The following is a 21124-nucleotide window of genomic DNA, read 5'->3' as shown; positions in this document are numbered from 1 at the left end:
ATAAAATTCTGCTTGGAAATTCGTATGGAATTCCGCACGAAATGTCAGCTAAAAGTTTATTCAAAAATTTTAGTCGGAATTTCCATACGAGATTCGTATGAAATTCGATAGAATTACGAACGGATTTATTTTGAAAATTTTTTATAAAATTCTGCTCAGAAACTCATAAGGAATTCCGCACAAAATGTCAACTAAAAATTCCGTCAAAAATTTCCAGCGGAATTTCCATACGAATTTCCAAGCAGAATTTTATAAAAATTTTCCGTTTCGTTTCTCGCGTGGCGCTACTGCGCTTTTCGAGTATTAATTTCTTTCTGTAAGAGTATGCTTCCCTGGTAAAAATTTCGAACTAATTCCGGATTAAATACGGACAGATTAGTAGGGGAGAGGTACGTACGTTGAGACGGGGACTGTTTTTCAGTTATAATTTTTAACAAACAAAATTTAGCGAAAAATTCAAAATGCTTTCTTAAAAGTATTGTCCAGGGCTACAACATTGCCTAAGAAAGTTATTTTTTTTGGACAAAAATGAAAAATTTATAGATGATTTTTTAAACATGTTATTTTTGACCCAAAAAAAAGTGGTACGCACGTTGAGACACCCATAATAATTTATTTTAAATTGAAACAAAATGAATAATTACGTCAGATTCTTAATTGTTTGTTGTTTATTTACTTGTTTCGATGGTCTTAGTGTAAAGAAAAAAATTAAAACATTAAAAATTAACTTAAAGAAGATAATTCGCAATTTTTACAGGTGAAGAACATGTAAAACGCTTAAAAATTGTGGATTCAAAACCAATTTTAATGGCAGTACTATTTTCACATCGTGAGAGTTTTAACCTACGTACCATAGTGTGTCTCAACGTGCAGACCTCGCCGTTATTTTTTTAAAGCTTTAAAATTATTTGTAGATGTTAATGTATGTCTAAATTTTTGTCGGAACATTAAAGTAGAACCAAAATTGATATGTAAATGTTATCCGCACTTTTTTCTGCCACTAAAGAATACACTAAATACACTAAACAGAAATCCTGAAAAACACTTTTTTAACTAAAAAATTGGTTCGCTCTAGTTCTACCGAAAAGAACAGGAGTTATCGCACTTCTATTGAATAAAAAGTTTGGTATTAATGATACAACAAAATGCCAATAAACTTTTTAATATTATCAGTAACACAGGTTATAATATCTTAGTGTCTCAACGTGCGGACCGTCTCAACGAGCGTACCACTCCCCTACGGATTAGTCCGAAAATTGTACGAAAAAGGTCCGAAAATGATCCGCGCTAGTCTGATATCAATACGAACGAAAACCTGAATGTCTACGAATTCAGTCTGTAATTAGTCCGCAACAATCCGAATTTATAACCGGTGAATAATTCTTCTAAAATAAGTACGGAATTATCCGATATCAATACTGCCGACCTTTTTAAAAAAGACACTATCTACATTTTAGCTCAATCGGAGATATTGAAGGAAACGCGTTTGCATCTGGATCTTTTAATAAAATTAAAAATTTTGTAAACAAACTTATGTTCTTGACTAATTCGGACACGCTCTTTTCATTGGTGCAAAAAAAATTATTAATTTTAACTATTTATTAATAAAACTGTAGATTGTGCACATTTTTTATCCAAAAATTATGGAGAATACATAAAAAGTGCACTATGTGGTAGATAGTACGTTTAAAATTGCTTTGTCGGTCCACTTTCCTGTTTAAAGCGTCACCATTTACATTATTTTCTAACACAATCCTTTATTTCTGTTATATTTTTATTAGGTATTATTTTATATTTTATTTTATTTATAATTATATTATATTTTTTAATTTTGAAAATACCGAACGAAAAATGACGAACAATAGAGGGGCTGATAGTAAAAATGGTTTATAATAATAATAATGGAAGCAAAAGTAGAATAAGTGACTTGAGAGCAAAAACGGGTGAAAATGATTATGTAATATCTTGATAAATTAAATATATTAATGCTTAAAAAATATTGTCAATAATAAAAAAACTTATTTTATTTAAATTAATATTTTGTAATTATTATAATTAATTTATCAAGAAATTACACAATCATTTTAACCCCTTGGCAGTCGATGACGTGTATACACGTCATGGTGCAGGTGGGCTCAAACTGTCGATGACGTGTATAGACGCAAGCAGATTTTTGGCTACAAAAACACACAGATTTGTCCACAAATTGATACTCTGGGGTTTTCGGGGTCGCTGATTATGAATCCTCAAAAAATACGTATCTGTTTTTTTCGATACAGAATAGAAAAAAAATAGTTTTGGCCGATTTTAAGAGGTCGACTAAAATCTCACGTGGAATTGCTTATTATATTTCCTACAATAGTGAATGGATAATAATGATACTTGTTATGAACTCATAGTACACCAAGTGCAAGCATTTGTCTGTGGTGCGAAATTATTTCAATTTAATGTTTTCAAATAAATAACATTTATTCATTACGGCCCTTAGCAATTACGCCCCGGTTTCCCCTACACTGAGAAAACTGGAGAGTCAAATTCAGAGGTTCAAAAAGTGTATGTTTCTTTTGCTTATGAAGAGAGTTAAATAGTCCTTCTAAAATAAATTTTGAATTGATAGTGGAAATCTACTTGTATATTCTCTCCCATTATATCTGAGGGTTAAAAGTTGCGCAGAAAATGTGTACGATCTGATGCGCGCGATATTATTTTTCTGACATTTTATGTATTTAATTTAGGGGTTAGGTTGCCATATTTATTCATTTCGCGCCGGATAAGGAAGGGATTTCTCAAGATGGTTAATTTGTCCCTCTGTTAGAGAAATGGCACGAATATCTGTCAATGGTGAATTTGAACATTTAGATTGTTATCCAATAGCTAACTCTCAAATATCAACGATTTGTCCCTCCAGATGTTTAGTCCAATACTCCAGTTTTCTCAGTGTATCTTATCGCTAAACCTCTTATTTTACAAGAAACATTTTAACTTTAGATACTATAAAAAACTTTACGTAGTAACTTACTTTTGTAAGATCTTAACCCGTTGACTGTCGCTGACGCATATATGCGCAAAACTAAGACTGGCCAAAAGTGTTCATGACGCATATGACGGGTTCCACGTTAAGTGACCCAGGTCAAAATTTTAAATGTTTGGGATCGGGTAAAAATTTTGCAGAAACAGTAGTCCTATTAGATACAATTAAAAATACCAAATATTATTAATTTATTTAAACAAATATAAAAACTGGAGGGGGTCAAAGTTTAAATTTTTGGTTTAACACCGCCCCTGCTCGTTGTTGGGCTATATATTGTTTATAACAATTGAAATAAATTATTTTATGCTTTATTAATTATCTGGTGGTCATATTGGATGAATTTAAATTGATTTAGATCATGTGCATCAACGGAATAAGAAAATAAACGTCCTTTTTTAAAAAAGTGTATTAATTTGTTAACTTTGATTTAAAAAAAATTATAAATAATTAAAATCTCCAAAATCGGCCACGAAGGATGTCTTAAGAATTTATTCCCCTTTAATTTCAGACAAAGAACACTCAAATCGGTTAAAAATTGTAAGCTATAGACATTTTTTAATAGTAAATTGTAAAAAAAATTCCACTGTGGGACGGTGCACGGCAGAAGTAAATGCTTAATTTGACCAGTTAAAAGTTCTTGTCTCACGTTTTGACCTATACATTTTTTTTAGAAAAAAACCTCACCTTTATGATAAAATTTTTTTAAAAAAAATAAAAACTGCCCATTTGATAAAAAAATGAAATTTTATTTTTTAATTTAATTTTTCAAGGTCAAACAATTTTTTTTCTCTACATATGTTCACACTATTAGAAAGTGTTGAAAAACAGCAGCAAAACCCAAAATAGAAAACGTATTTTCGTTTTGTTTTACAGAAACTACAAATTTTTCAAATATTCCATGTAAATTTTGACCTGGGTCACTTGACGTGGAACCCGTCATATATGCGCAACTTAAAAAAGGTGATTAAAAACTTCTTAAATGTTCTTGAAAACGGTCACTCGGGGATTTTCAGGGTTGCTGATTACGAAACTGAAATCAGTTTTTAAAAATTTAAAATGGCTGATACAATATGGCGAACGACAAAATAACAAGTTGTAAATCCAGATGTTCATTACATGAACATTTTGCTTCCTCTTTACGATCAGCGAAAAAATTTGCTTCCTTGTGGAGGAAGCATTAACAATAAGTATATTTCATTTTTAAATCATTTTTAATACAATTTAACATTTACAAAATAAAGTTCATTCGTCTTAATAGAAAGAATAAAATTCTCTTATACAGTAAGGGAGCGTTCATAAACTACGTAGACCTATTTTTGTCATTTTTTGACCCCTACCTCCCCCTGCGTAGACTAACGTAGACTTTTGCTGAACCCCCCCCCCTCCCCCGTGTGTCACGTAGTTTTTTTTCAAACTGCATATTTAACTATATTCGCATTAAAAACAATTAAAAATTAAATTAAAAACAATGTCAAATATTCTGAATAAAATATTTTATTCTTGGCATATAGCCACATTTAACAATGGCGACGGGTAGTAAGTTTGCAAAATTAATTTTAGCTTATATGTATTAACTACGTAGTAAGAGTCGATCTCCCCCCTCCCCCCACGTAGACTAGCGTAGACTTTTGCCGAACCCCCCCCCCTAGCATGCTACGTAGTTTATGAACGCTCCCTAATATGAATCTACATAAGAGGCATTATTCCTGAACTGCCCCAAAAATAAAAAAAAGTTCTTGGATTTCCTTTATACTTTGGAAATATGTTACCCTAGTAGGTACAAGTTACTACACCAATTTACAGGTCCAACCCCCCACCCCAATCAAAAGGGTGGGGGGTTGAAATTTCAGCCTAAACTCGAACATGCATTATTTAAACCTTTGTAGTTTCTACTTAAATTATTCAATTAAAAAAAGTAAGTAGTGTTTCAGAAAGGTTTTTTTGTGTACTTTTAAAATATTTTATTTATATAATAAAAAAAAAAATTTTTTTGCAAGAATTTTTTAAAATAAATAGTTTTTTGCAATTTTGTGCAAGTTCGGTAGTTTTTATTTTCTTTTTAATAATCTCAAATGAAAGCTTGGGAATTCCCCTAAAAGAAGATATAAGTCTGAAAATGGGCCGAAACAATTTGCCAAAGATATAGTGTAATAAGTAAAATTTGTCCGTCCGCTCGCGCACTCCAGCGCGATGAACAGTGGGATTTTTTTTCAACTTACTATTGAAAATTGTCTAGAAACTACAAATTTTATCGGATGTTGATGTTCTTGATTTAAAATTACTAAGAGATCCATCAAAGTCGATTTTTGAATTTTTAATTGTTTATTTTTTTCTTGTTACTCAAAAATTTGACAAATTACAATATTTTTAGAAAAAATCATGTTAATTTTTTTATTTTTCCATTACACATGATCGAAATCAATTTAAATTAGTCTAGTATGACCACCGGACAATTAATAAAGCATAATACAATTTATTTAAATTGTTGCAAACAATGTTAATTAACAAATAGATTACTTCGGACCTTCTTCATAAAAAAAATTGGTTTTTTTGCAGACAAGTTTAAATTTATGTCTAATTTAGTAAAAAACTATTTTACAGTTAAAAATTATCATTAATATTAACAATTATATAAACAATAATCAACTTCCTTTTGTATTTGTAAACATTTTCGTCATTTTTTAAACTTTAAATATTTATATCATATGTACATTCTTTCAAAAACTTAAAAAATTTATTTGCTTAAACAATTACATTTGTTATAAACAAATTTTTCATTTTTAAACAAATAATTAGCTTTTTTCATCAAACAAAATTTCTTCCTTTTTTATATTTACTATCATAAAAAAGAACTCCTTAATGAAATGGGAATACTATAAATTATTCATTTAATTTTAATAAACATAATAAGTTAACAAATATTTAACTTTGTTCTTTTTTCACAGAAAAAATATATTTATTTATATGCATTTAAATTAATTAATTTTAACTGTAAAATAGTTTTTTACTAAATTAGAAATAAATTTAAACTTGTCTGCAAAAAAACCAATTTTTTTTATGAAGAAGGTCCGAAGTAATCTATTTGTTAATTAACATTGTTTGCAACAATTTAAATAAATTGTATTATGCTTTATTAATTGTCCGGTGGTCATACTAGACTAATTTAAATTGATTTCGATCATGTGTAATGGAAAAATAAAAAAATTAACATGATTTTTTCTAAAAATATTGTAATTTGTCAAATTTTTGAGTAACAAGAAAAAAATAAACAATTAAAAATTCAAAAATCGACTTTGATGGATCTCTTAGTAATTTTAAATCAAGAACATCAACATCCGATAAAATTTGTAGTTTCTAGACAATTTTCAATAGTAAGTTGAAAAAAAATCCCACTGTTCATCGCGCTGGAGTGCGCGAGCGGACGGACAAATTTTACTTATTACACTATATCTTTGGCAAATTGTTTCGGCCCATTTTCAGACTTATATCTTCTTTTAGGGGAATTCCCAAGCTTTCATTTGAGATTATTAAAAAGAAAATAAAAACTACCGAACTTGCACAAAATTGCAAAAAACTATTTATTTTAAAAAATTTTTGCAAAAAAATTTTTTTTTTATTATATAAATAAAATATTTTAAAAGTACACAAAAAAACCTTTCTAAAACACTACTTACTTTTTTTAATTGAATAATTTAAGTAGAAACTACAAATGTTTAAAGAATGCATGTTCGAGTTTAGGCTGAAATTTCAACTCCCCACCCTTTTGATTGGGGTGGGGGGTTGGACCTGTAAATTGGTGTAGTAACTTGTACCTACTAGGGTAACATATTTCTAAAGTATAAAGGAAATCCAAGAACTTTTTTTTATTTTTGGGGCAGTTCAGGAATAATGCCTCATATATGCATTTTATTAAAAAACGAGGTCCTCAAAGTCAATTGAAATTTTTCGTCCGTCTGGTCCTTAATGGGTATTGGTGTAAAAAAAATATTTTAAATAATACTTTTGTCCAACTATTTTAGTTCAAATAGAAGATAATTTAATACTGAAGCGAGAACTTTTTGATTTTTTTCAATCGGACAAAAATGCTTTTTGCTATCACCGGCATCGTTTTCTATGACGTGTGAATATGAAAATTCGAGAAAAAGCGATTTAAAGTTTTAGGTCCAAAAAATACAATTTTTAGGATACTTACACTAATTAAATTTTAATCAGCTATTCCTGGCCCATATAGTAGTCCTTCCTCTTCCTCGAAGAACTCATTTTGTCAAAGATTTTCTTCTCGTCGAGCTGTCCGAGCCTCCTTGCTCGAAAATGACGAGCGCCGGTTTTCCCTCGTTATGCGCTCCGCATCGATATTATCGGCAAAATTTTTGCATTGCTGCCCGATAACAATATCGAGCAGCTGCATAGTGGTCAGCACACATGCATAGGCCTTGTTAAAAATGCCTGCAACCAAATTTGCCGTAATTTCGACGATTTTAGAGCCGGAATTGACGTGTTTTGGGTTTAGGCGCCAAACAAGCGAATTGAACGCTTCGTTAGAATTTTGAGTGTGTGTATACACACGGAGAGAAGAGTTGCAGTAAATGTGACAGAACGCGTTTAGTAAATCATTTAGTGCACCGGTTAGTGGCGCCAACTGTATGTTTAGTATAATACACTACGACACCTCTCTGTTTAGTAGAATATACTGTTTGCTCAGTGCATCTTACTATCTTACTAAACAGTGCAGTAGATGGCACTGTCTGTACCGTCAGTCCAAACCTAACGATTCTGTTTAGTATATTTAACTGCCATGTCAGTAGAATCTACTACGCCCTTCTCTCCGTGCACCTTTTCAGGTGTATACAAGGTGATACAAGGTTAGGTAAACAATATAACGCATGAATGGGCGGTGCGCGCGCGTTGGGGTCTGCCCGAGCAGACACACGTGCTCGACGATTGGTCACAAAATCTGATCTATCTTCGAAAAGATGTCAGATTGGCCTCTAAAATTTTAAAGACATATTTTTAGATAGTTTTGGAATAGATTTAAGGCAAAAAAAAGTCGATTTTTTTAAGCCTATAAAGGAGACTACTGCCTTAACTAAAATAGAAAAGTTGTAAGAAGAAGAAGAAGAAGAAGAAGAAGAAGAAGTTTTAAACTAAAACTATCAGGAATACGTTTTTTATACCTTAGATGATTTGGAAAAATCGATATGACAACTAAAATTGGATATGAAAAAAAATTACTATAGTATAGTCCTTGTGCATACCGAAACAACATGGTTTGGACGACATATAGTCGGCTTTATGCGCAGGAGGGTTAATGGCCCAATTTTGTCTGCCATTACTCCGCCAGTATTGGAAAAATTTTTAAAGTAATAAAAATAATTATATTTTTTAACTAATTAATATATTATATTTATATAGCTTGTTTCCTTTAATTAACCGCAAAATTACAAACATTTGAAGAATTCTTAACGCTCTCGGGGACCCAAGTAGAAATGTAATACTGGCATAGTACTGACCCAGTACTGACTGCCAGTATAGCAGTACTGACTCCAGTACTAAATCAGTACTGGGAAATCCCTGGCTGGTAACGTTGTCCAGTACTGATTTTTTACCGGCAGTCAGTACTAAGTCAGTATTAAAATATCACTGGCAGAACACCGCCTAATTACTGATTCGCAGGTAAAATTTAACAAATTTGGAAAATGCTGTAACGCGTTCTTTAAAAAAAAAGAACGTTTCTTTATAAAAATGTAAATAATTAGCAAAATTGTGCTTTAATTGAAATAAGTTTTTAAAAAAAAATTTTCTTTTTTTTCCATTAATTTACACAATTTTATTTATTTTAATTAATTACTTAATTATTATTATTATTATTGTTTATAATAATTTAAATTTATATTTTATATAACACTGTTGAAAATTATACACTAAACACTTAGAACTAAGACGGAAAAATATCGCATGCACGGGGGATCGAACCCTAGACCTCGAGGACGCAAGTCGAATACACTAACCGCACAGCCACGCAATCTTGGAAATGATTTTACCTAAACTTCCTTTTGAATTATGGGAAGGATATATACAGTGCTATAATAATGAATTCACTGTATATTATACTTATTTAAAGAAAAATTATTATAAATATATGTTTTATACATTTGTATACATTTTAACAAGACGTTATATATTAATTAATAGGTATAGCATAAAAATATGATAAAAATTATTAATTTAATTATATACTAATTATTAGGTATTTATTTATTATTTTTAAATTATTTAATTATAATAATAATAAACAATAGGTATATATTTATGGGACGTTTCACGTCAAACGGCCCAAAGTTGTGCCCAAAATTGTATGTAATCAAAATACAAGTTATGCACATGAAAATACTCGTCATGACATCCCCTTTCAATTACAAAGTGGCATAATTAAAAATTGAAAATGGCGTCTTTGTTACGTCAATTAGAAGAGGCTAAACTCGAAAATAAGTAAATATATTTATTAATTACTTTTAAAAAACGATGCATAAATATTATGTCAAAATATATTTTAATGTTTTTGGGGTCGCTGATTACGAACCTGAAGTCAGATTTTAAAAATTCAAAATGGCAGTTCCAATTTGGCGGACGAATTTGAACAAACTTATTGAATTTGCTTAAAACTTTTTACTCGGGGGTTTTCGGGGTTGCTGATTACGAATCTGAAGTCAGATTTTAAAAATTAAAAATGGCGGATCCAATATGGCGAACGAATTTTAAAATATTTATTAAATTTGCTTAAAACTTTTTAGTCAGGGGTTTTCGGGGTCGCTGGTTACGAATCTGAAGTCAGATTTTCAAAATTCAAAATAGCGGATCCAATATGGCGGACGAATTTGAACAAACTTATTGAATTTGCTTAAAACTTTTACTCGGAGGTTTTCGGGGTTGCTGATTACGAATCTGAAGTCAGATTTTAAAAATTCAAAATGGCGGATCTAATATGGCGAACGAATTTTAAAAAATTTATTGAATTTGCTTGCAATTTTTTTTTCAAAAAAAGAACTTTGTTTGTGCTTGTTCGAGTATTTTTGTAACGCTCGAGTAGTTGCAATTCTTTCCAGTAGAGGCGTGATTATGTTTTTGTTCAGTTACCTACTTTTACCGTGTCTTAAAGCTGCAACACAGCATCTGTCAAATACTAAGAGTTTCTAACCTCCTTTTCGCGATTGCTCGTGTGAAAATTCCATTTTTATTCATTAATGATATTATTTTTATTAATACGTCGAAGTACATGACTAGGTTTTGGGGGGCTTAGCCCCCAACGTGTCCGGTGGCTTGGGGTATTATAAAATGCGATTCTTCGAAATGTCGAAAATTATTATTATTCTTTTGAGTTGGTTTTTTGTAGTCGGGGGACTTTGTCCCCCTCCAACCCCCTGACCGGTTCTCCGCCCCTGGACCCCATCTGGGGGAGACCCCCCCCCCGAACCCCCCGCGCGATGAACTAGTAACGTACGCTTGACAGTGGATCTGTGTTCCGAATCTTATGTACCCGTTTCTCAACATTCTTTTCAATTAAATAAGTTTTTTAGTGTCAACGCCTTTTTATGATTTTGTTGTGAAAAGTATTGTGGGCAACACGTGTGGCGGCATTTTGGAACTCGCGCTACTTCTGCGTAACGAGTCATGCACTTCGACGTATTAATAAAAATAATATCATTAATGTATAAAAACGAAACTTTCACACGAGCGATCACGAAAAGAAGGTTAGAAACTCTTAGTATTTGTATTTATTTATTAATTATTATTAATAATAATAATAATAAAACTCGTTACGAAAACTTAGCGTTCGTTCCAAAAAAGCCGCTAGTTCACACTTGTTACGCAATGTACTAACTCGGGGGTTTTGGACACCTGAAATAACAATTTTCAAATGAATTGCATATGATTTTCAAAAAGACGTCTGCCATAATAAGACCGCAATTTTAAATTTTAAAAATCTGACAAAATATTCGTATTCAACAACATCGAAAACCCACGAGAAATTTTTTTTATGAAAATTCATCAATCTTTTACAAAATTTTTCAAGAATGACAAATTTTCACAACATTTGTTCGCCATATTGGATCCGACATTTTTAATTTTGCAAATTGGACTTCAGATTCGTAATCAGCGACCCCGAAAACCCCCGAGTAAAAAGTAATTTTACTTAAACTTCCTTTTGAATTATGGGAAGAATATATACAGTGCTATAATAATGAATTCACTCTATATTATATTCACTAGCAGAACTACGCGCGCTAAAGCGCGCGCGATATTTCTGTTTCTGTCTTTTGATACTCAAGACCTTATTTTATTGTGTGTGTATATAAAAATGTAAGACCTTATGATCCGTTTTTTTCTTTTTCTAAAATATTGGAAAAAGATTACAATTTTTTTTTGAAGAATTAAAAAACATAAAACACGAAAACCAAAAATTAAATTTAACACACTGAGCTATATTGTAAAATGTTTATAAAACGTTAAGGTAATTACAGATTTTTTCAAGATAATAGAAAGGTTTTTTCGCAAATAGAATTAAGATTACCAATTTGTTGAAATTTGTACCACTGTTAGATAAAAGTTTTTAAAAAATGTAGTTAAATTTTTAAGACCTGTGGGGACTTGTGAAAAAAGTTATAAGCGTCTTTGTTTTTAACTTTTAACATTGAGTTTTGTGGGAATTGAGTACATTTTCAAACATATTTACTCACCACAAAGTACTTAAAATTAAGAAATTAATAAAACATTTTTTAATACGAGACAGATATATAATGGTTAAATATCTGTTTAAAAAGTGTCATTAGGTACCTGTGAGAGTTTGCAATAAATTAATTTGTAAAAAAATTTCATGTTTTATACAGTATATTGGACAGCTGTTTGAACATCTGGAAACATTGCACACAATTTTCTACTCAAAACTAAATGTAAACAAGTCATACCAAGCATTTGCAACACGACTAAAGAAATGCTGTGTTGCCAGACGTTTCAAAGTACCAAGCAAGTCAAATTACAAAATAATGGTTTTTGTTTTGATTAGTTCAGTCAAGTGATAGAAAAACTTTATATATATTAATTATACATCAGAAGAATTATTTTCTTGAAGTATTCTTCCTTCTTTGTCAAAACATTGACACCGAGATTTATTAATAGTCATGATATAAGTCGAGGTATAAGCCGTCCATAAACCACGAGGACAATTTTTTATTAATTTTTGACCCTCCCCCCATCCAATATGGAACACAAATTTTTACTTTATGCAGTGGACCTTAATTTTGTCACTCGGTGGTTTTTAGGGACGCTGATTACGAATTTGATGTAATTTTTCATAAATTTAAAATGGTGTATTCAATATGGCAGAATTTTCTTTTAGATTTATGCAATTGACCCTAATTTTGTTACTCGAGAGTTCTAATACCAGTCAGTTAGCTGTAAATGCCATAGGAGCGCTCACTGACAATTATTTTAGCACTTGCGTCGATTCACGACCAGCGAGCGTGTATAGAAAATTTTTTTTAATTTCTCTTTCCCATATTATATTAGTCATTTGAAATTTTGAAAACAAACATCGCATTCGTAATCAGCGACCCTAAAAACCACCGAGTGACAAAATTAAGATTAATTGCATAAAGTAAACATTCTGTTCCATATTAGATCTGCCATTTTGATTTATGGGAAACTAAAATTGAATTCGTAATCAGCAACCACAAAAATTCCCGAGTGACTAAATTAAGGTTTATTGCATAAATTTTAAAAAATTTTGTTCTATATATATTAAATCCGCTATCTTGAATTTCTTAAAAATAACATTAAATTAGTAATCAGCGACCCCAAAAGCCTTCGAGTAGGAAAACTTAGGCAAATTTAATTACATTTTAGTATTTTGAAAAATAGTCACCACCCCTTTCAAAGTTCCCTTCATATTTTAGGCCATATTTGGTCCGCCATCTTTAAATTTCACATTCTAATTTACTTTTTTTAAAAGTATACAATTTTTGTGCCTCTATGGATGAGAATTGAATATTATTCACGCACGTTTAACTCCTCAGCAGAGTAGTCAAAATAAAGTTTTCGTGTCACAACTTTGCTAAATTTTTTTATTTCTTTTAATGCCAAATATCATTATATTTTATGTTTTTGAGGTTACTGAATCCAAATATTTGTATGGGTAAATAGGTAAAAAAATAACCAAACTTAAAAAAATGAAATTTCTTTTCTGTTTTTAAAGATAAAACCGCTATATTTAATTTTTGTTTTAAACGAAATTCTTTTTTTTCACCCCGGAATCGAAAAGAGCACACTCAATACCTATAAGAAACATACTTGCGGTATAAAATATAATCTGTTTTATTCATAAAAGTATAGGTTGAATTTGCGCAAAGAATTTTCTTATTTTAGGCGTTAAGGGGAGGTTCTCATTGCGGGGGCCAAAATAAACACAAACTTTGACAATTTTTTGCGAGGAACGGCTATGACTTAACGATGTAATTTTTTTTTCTAAATAAAGATACATTCTTGAACTTTTAAAATATATATTTCATTTTCAAAAAAATGCAAAATGGCGGCCAATATGGCGCATCTAGAAAATAATGTTTTTTTAAATAGGGAAAACGGTGGGCATTCTACACTGCGCAATTTTTAGTCTAAAACAAAAACTCAAAATTTTTTATAAAGGTGACATCCTAAAGAATAGGTTATACCTATAAAATAGTTAAAAAGTTAATAAAATGACAAAATGGCGGACACATTTTTAAAAAAACTGCGTTTTCGCATTATTTTTACATATTTGATCTCTTGTAAAAATCTCTATTGTTAACAATTTTATCATATTATAGGTATAACCCCAGTAGAATTTAGTTACCTTTAATTATCCGCAAACCCGAAGTTGATTGATTAAATAGTTTAGACGCTACGATGCCCACCAGTTTTAAAATCTTGTTTCGAGAAAAACGCGTTTAAGGTTTGAGAAACATTTTTGTGCAATAATTGTATTCTTTGCAATTCTTTGTTCAATTTGCGTATATGATAAATATCTATAGGTATTTAGGGTCGCTCTTTACGATTCTGAGGTCAGATTTGCAAAATTTTTAAAAATTGATTCGATTTGCCTGACATTTGTTACTCAGTGCTCGGGACGGCGGTGAGTTCAAGACTTCATAAAAACGAAAATATTCTTCGGATCAAAAAATCGCTATACACACATATTCTACATATATATAGCTTTAAAAAAATACAATAAAAAAGAAATCAATTTTTTTGACTCCCGCAATGGGAACCTCCCCTTAATGGGTTAATCATTAAAATAATATTATAATATTTGGGGAGAGTGGGACCAACCGTCCAGATGTCAATATCTCCGAAATGGCGAGATTGTCAAAACTGTTGTTTAGAATTTCAAAACAACCATGTGTAGTATACCTTATTTTTAAACTAACATTTATACTCAAAATGAGCGTATGGGGCAAACAGTAATAATTTCAATAAGTTAAAATTTGACTGGTTCGCTTCTTAAATTATTCTCTTCATGTAAATAGTAATTTTTTCTATAATTATTGAAATACCAGATTTTCTGTCTTGGTAGTTAAGACTTGCAATGCAGATATCAAGTTTTCTTGCACTTTCTTTCTTCTTTTCTGGACGTTTCGAGGAACCATGGCTACTTTTTTCGTAATTCGATGACGTCGCAAAAGGTTCTATTGGTGCACTAGTATCTTTATATAAAAAAAAGTTTGCAATCTTATAATCGAGTCAGTCAAAATATAAAATAAATGAACTAAAAAGAGTTGTAAAAATGAAAAGGTTTTTTTATTTTAAGTAAATTAAAATTTTTTTCACTTATATTAAATTCTTATTTCCCTAAAAATTCATGTCGGGAAACATGTTTTTCATAATTTTCTCATTACCAGGAATTTGCGGTTTTCATTAATTTATCGATAATTAAACTGATAGATTTCATTGGTTCTTTAAAAAAATGAAAAGGGCCCATTTTGTCGGTCATTTGCAAAAAAATCCTTATTTTAAAAATTGAAGGTGTAATTGTGTAATTGTCGAAATGGAAATTTGGATAATGCATCAATTTTTTCACAATAAAGACTGTAAAAAAATTTTAAATAAGATTAATATCTATTCTTTTTCTTCAAATGACACAATAAAATTATTGTACCTAATCATTAATCTTTTAAAAATATTATATTAAGCAACAAGGGTATAAAGGCAGCCATTTGTTTACAATGATTTTTGTGACACGATTCGAGGTCGAGGGCGCCCCGAGACCTCCACTCGTGTCACAAAAATCATCGTAAACAAATTGGCTGCCTTTATTCCCGTATTACATACGATATTTTTTATTTCTAATGCACAAAAGTGTCGATTTCAGATAGCAGACGACAGCGAGTAAAAGTCATTCACTTGTTCGACTTGTATGAAAATGGCGGCCTTTTTACCTTGGGCAAAAAAAGCATGGGACCAACTGTTTTTTTGCCCTTGGAAAAAAATCGCTATTTTCATACGGTCGAACAAATAAATGACTGTTCAAAACAGGCAAAAAGAAGGCTTTTTTAGTATATATTATTAAAATAACTATGACATTTATTTAAAAAATTTCTTTTACATGTAAAAAATAATTTATTTAAGAATTTGTAAAAAAAAATTTTTCATTTTTATTTCAAAATGGCGGCGATATACGCCATTTTCGAAAATGCCCATTCTCGGTGGTAAGATCGATTCGAAACTTTCTATAACAGATAAAACCAAAAACGAAGTGGCATTCTCTTCGTTAGATATTTCTTTAGGTGTGGAACCTCAAAAAAGTGGAATTTTCTTCCCCCCCCTTTTTATAGAGTACTTTTTCTCTAAAATATGCAAAAAAAAGGTGTTTCTATTCAGAATTTCCCTTATAAAATAAAGAGAGTTTGAAATTTTCCAGTTTTTGAGGTTCCACTTATAGGCATGATGACGCTGAATCAAAAGCCGTTTGATTTTTTAAAATCGCTTTAGAAGAACTCGAGATATCACTCTTTCCAGATCAAAAAAAGACATTTTGAGAAAAACGCATTTTAAGTCTTTGTTCATAAGTTTTGAAATTTTTTTTAAAAAATCATCGGATTTGCTTGAAAATCGTTACTCGGGGGTTTTCGAGGTCGCTAATTACGAATATTGAATCAGATTTTTAAAATTTAAAATGGCGAATCCAATATGGCGGACATTCTTTTTTTAAAATCATTGGATTTGCTTGAAAATCGTTACGGGGGGTTTTGGGGTCGCTGATTACGAATATGACATAATTTTTTAAAAATTAAAAATGGCGGATACAATATGGTGGACGAAAAAAAATTAAACGAAAAAAAAAATTAAAATAAAAAAATTTTCTTTTCCGCCATGTTGAATCCCCCATTTTCAATTTTGAAAATTTGATATCTAATTTTTGATCAGCAACACCAAATACATTTTTGTTTGTCTTTTTTAAAAAATGCAAATGAGAAAACATTTAAATCATACGATTGCTTATCCGCATACAAAAACATCTTTGACATGGCGAAGAATAAGGATGTATAATTTTTGTTTTATTTTGAATTTTGCAATATTATTTTAGGAGAGTATTCTTGACACTATAAAAAATCCGAAAATAAAAACAAAAAAAAATTTCTGGGCCCGCATTTTATTTACAAAATAAAGCTATATTTTTGTTAAGCGCCATATTATTCGCCATATTGGATCCGCCATTTTGAATTTAATTTTAATTAAAATTTTCGAAATTATGTGTCAAATGCTTAATAAATAAAGCATTAACTAACAAATTGAAACCAATTCAACGCATGTAATGCGGCAGTGCAACCGCCCGTGAAACTGCACGCTCCATGTCTTTTTTACAGCGCGTAACAGGCTTAAAAAACCATCGGTACACTTCAGAAAGCCTTACCCATTGTTCGAAGATAATTGAATCTTAAATAATTATACGAATTAGTTTTTTAAAATATTTGCGATTGTTCACAACTGGAGGCGGGGTGGGAGTCAAAAATTAATGAAAAATTGTCCATTTGGTTTATGGAACAACGATAAAATTTATACCTCTCACTCATACTTCGTTCTCGATCTGCCTTTCTTTTACTCCTTAATCTATCTGTGAGTGAAAAAAGAAAAATAATTAGCCAGTAAGGAAATAAGACGCCCATTTCGTATTTTGGCTTGAAAGTAAAATTCCCCACTTTTTCTTCCCCTATCAAATTCTGTTCCTCTTTTTCTACCTGACACGGAAAATGGAGAAAACATGGTACCCCCTTCTAAACCCAAAAAGTGGGAATTACTATCTTAACTATTCGTCTCTCTTTCTCTCCTACTCTAAACTAAAAGGAGAGACAATACCTCCCTCCCTCTCTTTCTCTCTCACTGTGAACAGAGTATATAAGGAAAGACTAACTTAATATATATATATATAGATATAATAATAATATTCGCCTCTCTCTCGCTCCTACTCTAAACTAAAAGGACAGGCGATACTTACCTCTCTTTCTCTCTCACTGCGGACAGAATGTACACGCTCTGGACAGACTGAATGAAAGAATACGAAGATTATTATAGTTAATTTAAAGAAAAGTTATTATAAATATATGTTTTATATATTTATATATACATTTTAACAAGACGTTATATATTAATTAATATGTATAGCATAAAAATATGACAAAAAATTATTAATTTAATTATTTATTAATTATTATTTATTTATTATTTTTAAATTAATTAAATATTTATTATTTATAATTTAATTATTTATTAAAATAATAATAAAAAATATATATTTATACATTTTTAAAATTTTTTTTAAATTTTATTACACTGAGAAAACTGGAGAGTCAAATTCAGAGGTTCAAAAAGTGTATGTTTCCTTTGCTTATGAAGAGAGTTAAATAGTCTTTCTAAAATAAATTTTGAATTGATAATGGAAATCTACTTGTATATTCTCTCCCATTATATCTGAGAGTTAAAAGTTGCGCAGAAAATGTGTACGATCTGATGCGTGCGAAATTATTTTTCTGACATTTTATGTATTTAATTTAGGGGTTAGGTTGACATATTTATTCATTTCGCGCCGGATAAGGAAGGGATTTCTCAAGATGGTTAATTTGTCCCTCTGTTAGAGAAATGGCACGAATATCTGTCAATGGGGAATTTGAACATTTAGATTGTTATCCAATACCTAACTCTAAAATATAAACGATTTGTCCCTCCAGATGTTTAGTCCAATACTCCAGTTTTCTCCGTGTATTAATAATACATAATAGTAAAAAAAATTAATAAATAATAATTTATTATTATTATGATATACCTATTAATTAATAATTAATAATATATTAATTAAGTGTCTGATGTTATTGTTGATGAATAATGTTTTTAAAAATCTTGGAAAATATTTTAATAGTTAATAAATCAAACGATGTTGTTGTTATTAATAGTGTCCGATTTAATGCCATTATAACAAATTTTGTTTGTTTTTTAACTCCTTCGCAGTACTGATTTGGTGTTATGCCAGTTTTCTGCCAGTACTGATTTTAATACTTTTTTAACTCCGACGTATTACTGATTCGGTTTTGGAGTCAGTATACTCCCAGTACTGATCGGGTTCCGAAAGTCAGTACCGACGGTCAGTACTGAGTCAGTACCATGCTGGTGTTTAACTCCGTCCTAACTCCGGACATTTCTACTTGGGGATCAATACCTCAACCTGACGCACCAAAGCCTAATTTTTTTTGTTTTTTTTCATTTATTTTTATAGAACAATTTATAAATACAATTTACGTACAAACAAAAAAAAACGTCTGGCATATGAGGCTCCGGATCTTAAATTAAGGGGCACTTTTTGCATTGATTTTAAATGGTAAAAGTGTATAATGTTTGGAGAATAAAAATAATAGTTTGTTTTTAATTTTTATTTAATAGGTATATCATGATCTGCAGACAGCATTCAGATCGATACTCCAAAAAGTTAATTGTCCAATTGCGGACAGTTTCCCAGGTAGAAATTTGTCAAGTATTACTTGTTTTCTTCCAGTAGCTGTAGAGTCGAGAGCAAGTTTTACTTGCCAAGGCAATCTGGCCAGTCCTGAATGACTGACTGGCCAGTTTCACTGGATAAAAACAATTCCTCTTTGCAAACAGTTCTGATCATTACAGTGATAAGAATTTCTTTCCAGACACTGGCCAGTCACTGATTTGAATAATTATTTAAGATTCTATCCAGAAAAACTGGTCCACCACTGATCAGAAAAACTTGCCGAATCCTATTAAAGGAATTATTCTAGATTTTCCAAATCTCTAGCCAAAAAATCTTGACACTATTAAAAAAAGAAACTGCGGACTCAGAAACTGCCAGTTACTAAGGAAAAAAACAAAGCACTAGTCCCATAAAAATACACTCTTACTCAATCATTTATAATTAGATATTAAAAATAATTTTTATGTTCCATACGGTCAAAAACAGAAAAGTCTAAAGTAACTTTATATAAAAATTATGATCGTTTCACTGTCACATTATTACCAAAGTTTACATTTTTCTAAATTTTGACAAGATAAGCCGTCAAGTCTCTGACAAGTGACTAAACAGTTTATCTGGTCATCATTTCTGATCATTCATTACTTCTGACAAGTCACTGGCCAGAAATTCTGGTCACAATCGGAATAGAACTTCAGTTCTTAAACTTATTTTTAGAGTAATTGTTCATTAGTCTTAAATATTTGAATAATCACAAAAATATAAATAAATATGTAATTATAAACAAAATAAAAAGAGCCGGGAAAAATTATATTTTCTTCTAGATTTTGAGGAGAAAACTGTTCAGTTACTGGACAGTTACTTGCCAGTCACTGGCCAGATAATCTAACCAGTAACTGCTCAAGTAGCGCGTTACATTTCCAATTAATCACTTGCCAGATTTTCTGGTCAATTACTGCCCAGAATCTAGAAAAACTTCCCAGTGACTGGTCATTATAGAGTTGAAATTTCTACCTGGGTTATCTCAAGATTGACAAATCAGAAACAAAAAATCCAAACTGCTTTTTAAAAAGAAAGGTGTCTTGCATAGAAATCCACCACCAATAATGAAAAATCGACTAAAATAAAAAAATAACAGATGTTTCAATAATTTGATTAAAAATACACTACGTTTTTCAGTATTTTTCTAGTCTGCAAAAAAGTTTTCTTTAATTTTTTGACTATTTTCTGGTCAATTCACACACAGGACATGCTATAAACAAAACAACTTATTATTTATTAAAATCGGTTCAGTAGATTCAGAGATAAAGTGTCTGCAATTTGAAAAAACGTTATTTTGAGAAAAACGCGTTTAAACCTTATATGTATCGTTAGAGGCCATCCATAAATTACCTAAAATTCTTTTGCAAATTAAAACCCCTCCACTTTTTTATGTCAGACACTGTTACATACATTATAGCACTAATGTTTCTACTGGTCGTAACAAAAAGCTGGACCCCACCAACCCCTTAAAGACTGACTTAATTTGTCAATGACTTTTTACATTAATTGAATATTTTTCGAAAAATTTACTTTTATTTTTTACAATTGGTTATAAATACTTTAGGAGATGTTTTCTGAAGTTATAAGGAGGTAAAAAATACAATAAAAAAATAAAATTTTTTTAAATTCTAAAGTGTAGTAGTACCTCAAAAAAAGGGTATGGCTTACACCACCAAATTCGGCAATGCCAAAAAAAATCCATCATTCTTATTTTATCACACTTATCAAAATTATTTATAGAGTATTTCAAAATGCTAGGATCTTCCAGCACGTCCTTTTCATTGTATGTGATTTTTCTGTCCCATGAGTGCCTTAAGACGTGGTACAGAAAAGGCACCATTTCTGAATTTAGAATGAAGCCATTTTTATCTAAATAAATGCCTTGAGCGATACCACCAAAACCTAACACTCTGACCACTCTGCTAGTCTGACGTGAAGTCGAGTAAGCAAAGGGGTTTTTATAAACTACACTACTGGCCGATACTGTGCTATTATTGGGACGAGCTACGTCCTATATTGAAAATTATAATTTACCGTATAGA

The sequence above is a fragment of the Leptopilina heterotoma genome, unplaced genomic scaffold, assembly GCF_015476425.1.
Source record: "Leptopilina heterotoma isolate Lh14 unplaced genomic scaffold, ASM1547642v1 Lhet_362, whole genome shotgun sequence".
Lineage (NCBI taxonomy): Eukaryota > Metazoa > Arthropoda > Insecta > Hymenoptera > Figitidae > Leptopilina > Leptopilina heterotoma.
Note: the sequence above shows the minus strand (reverse complement) of the source record.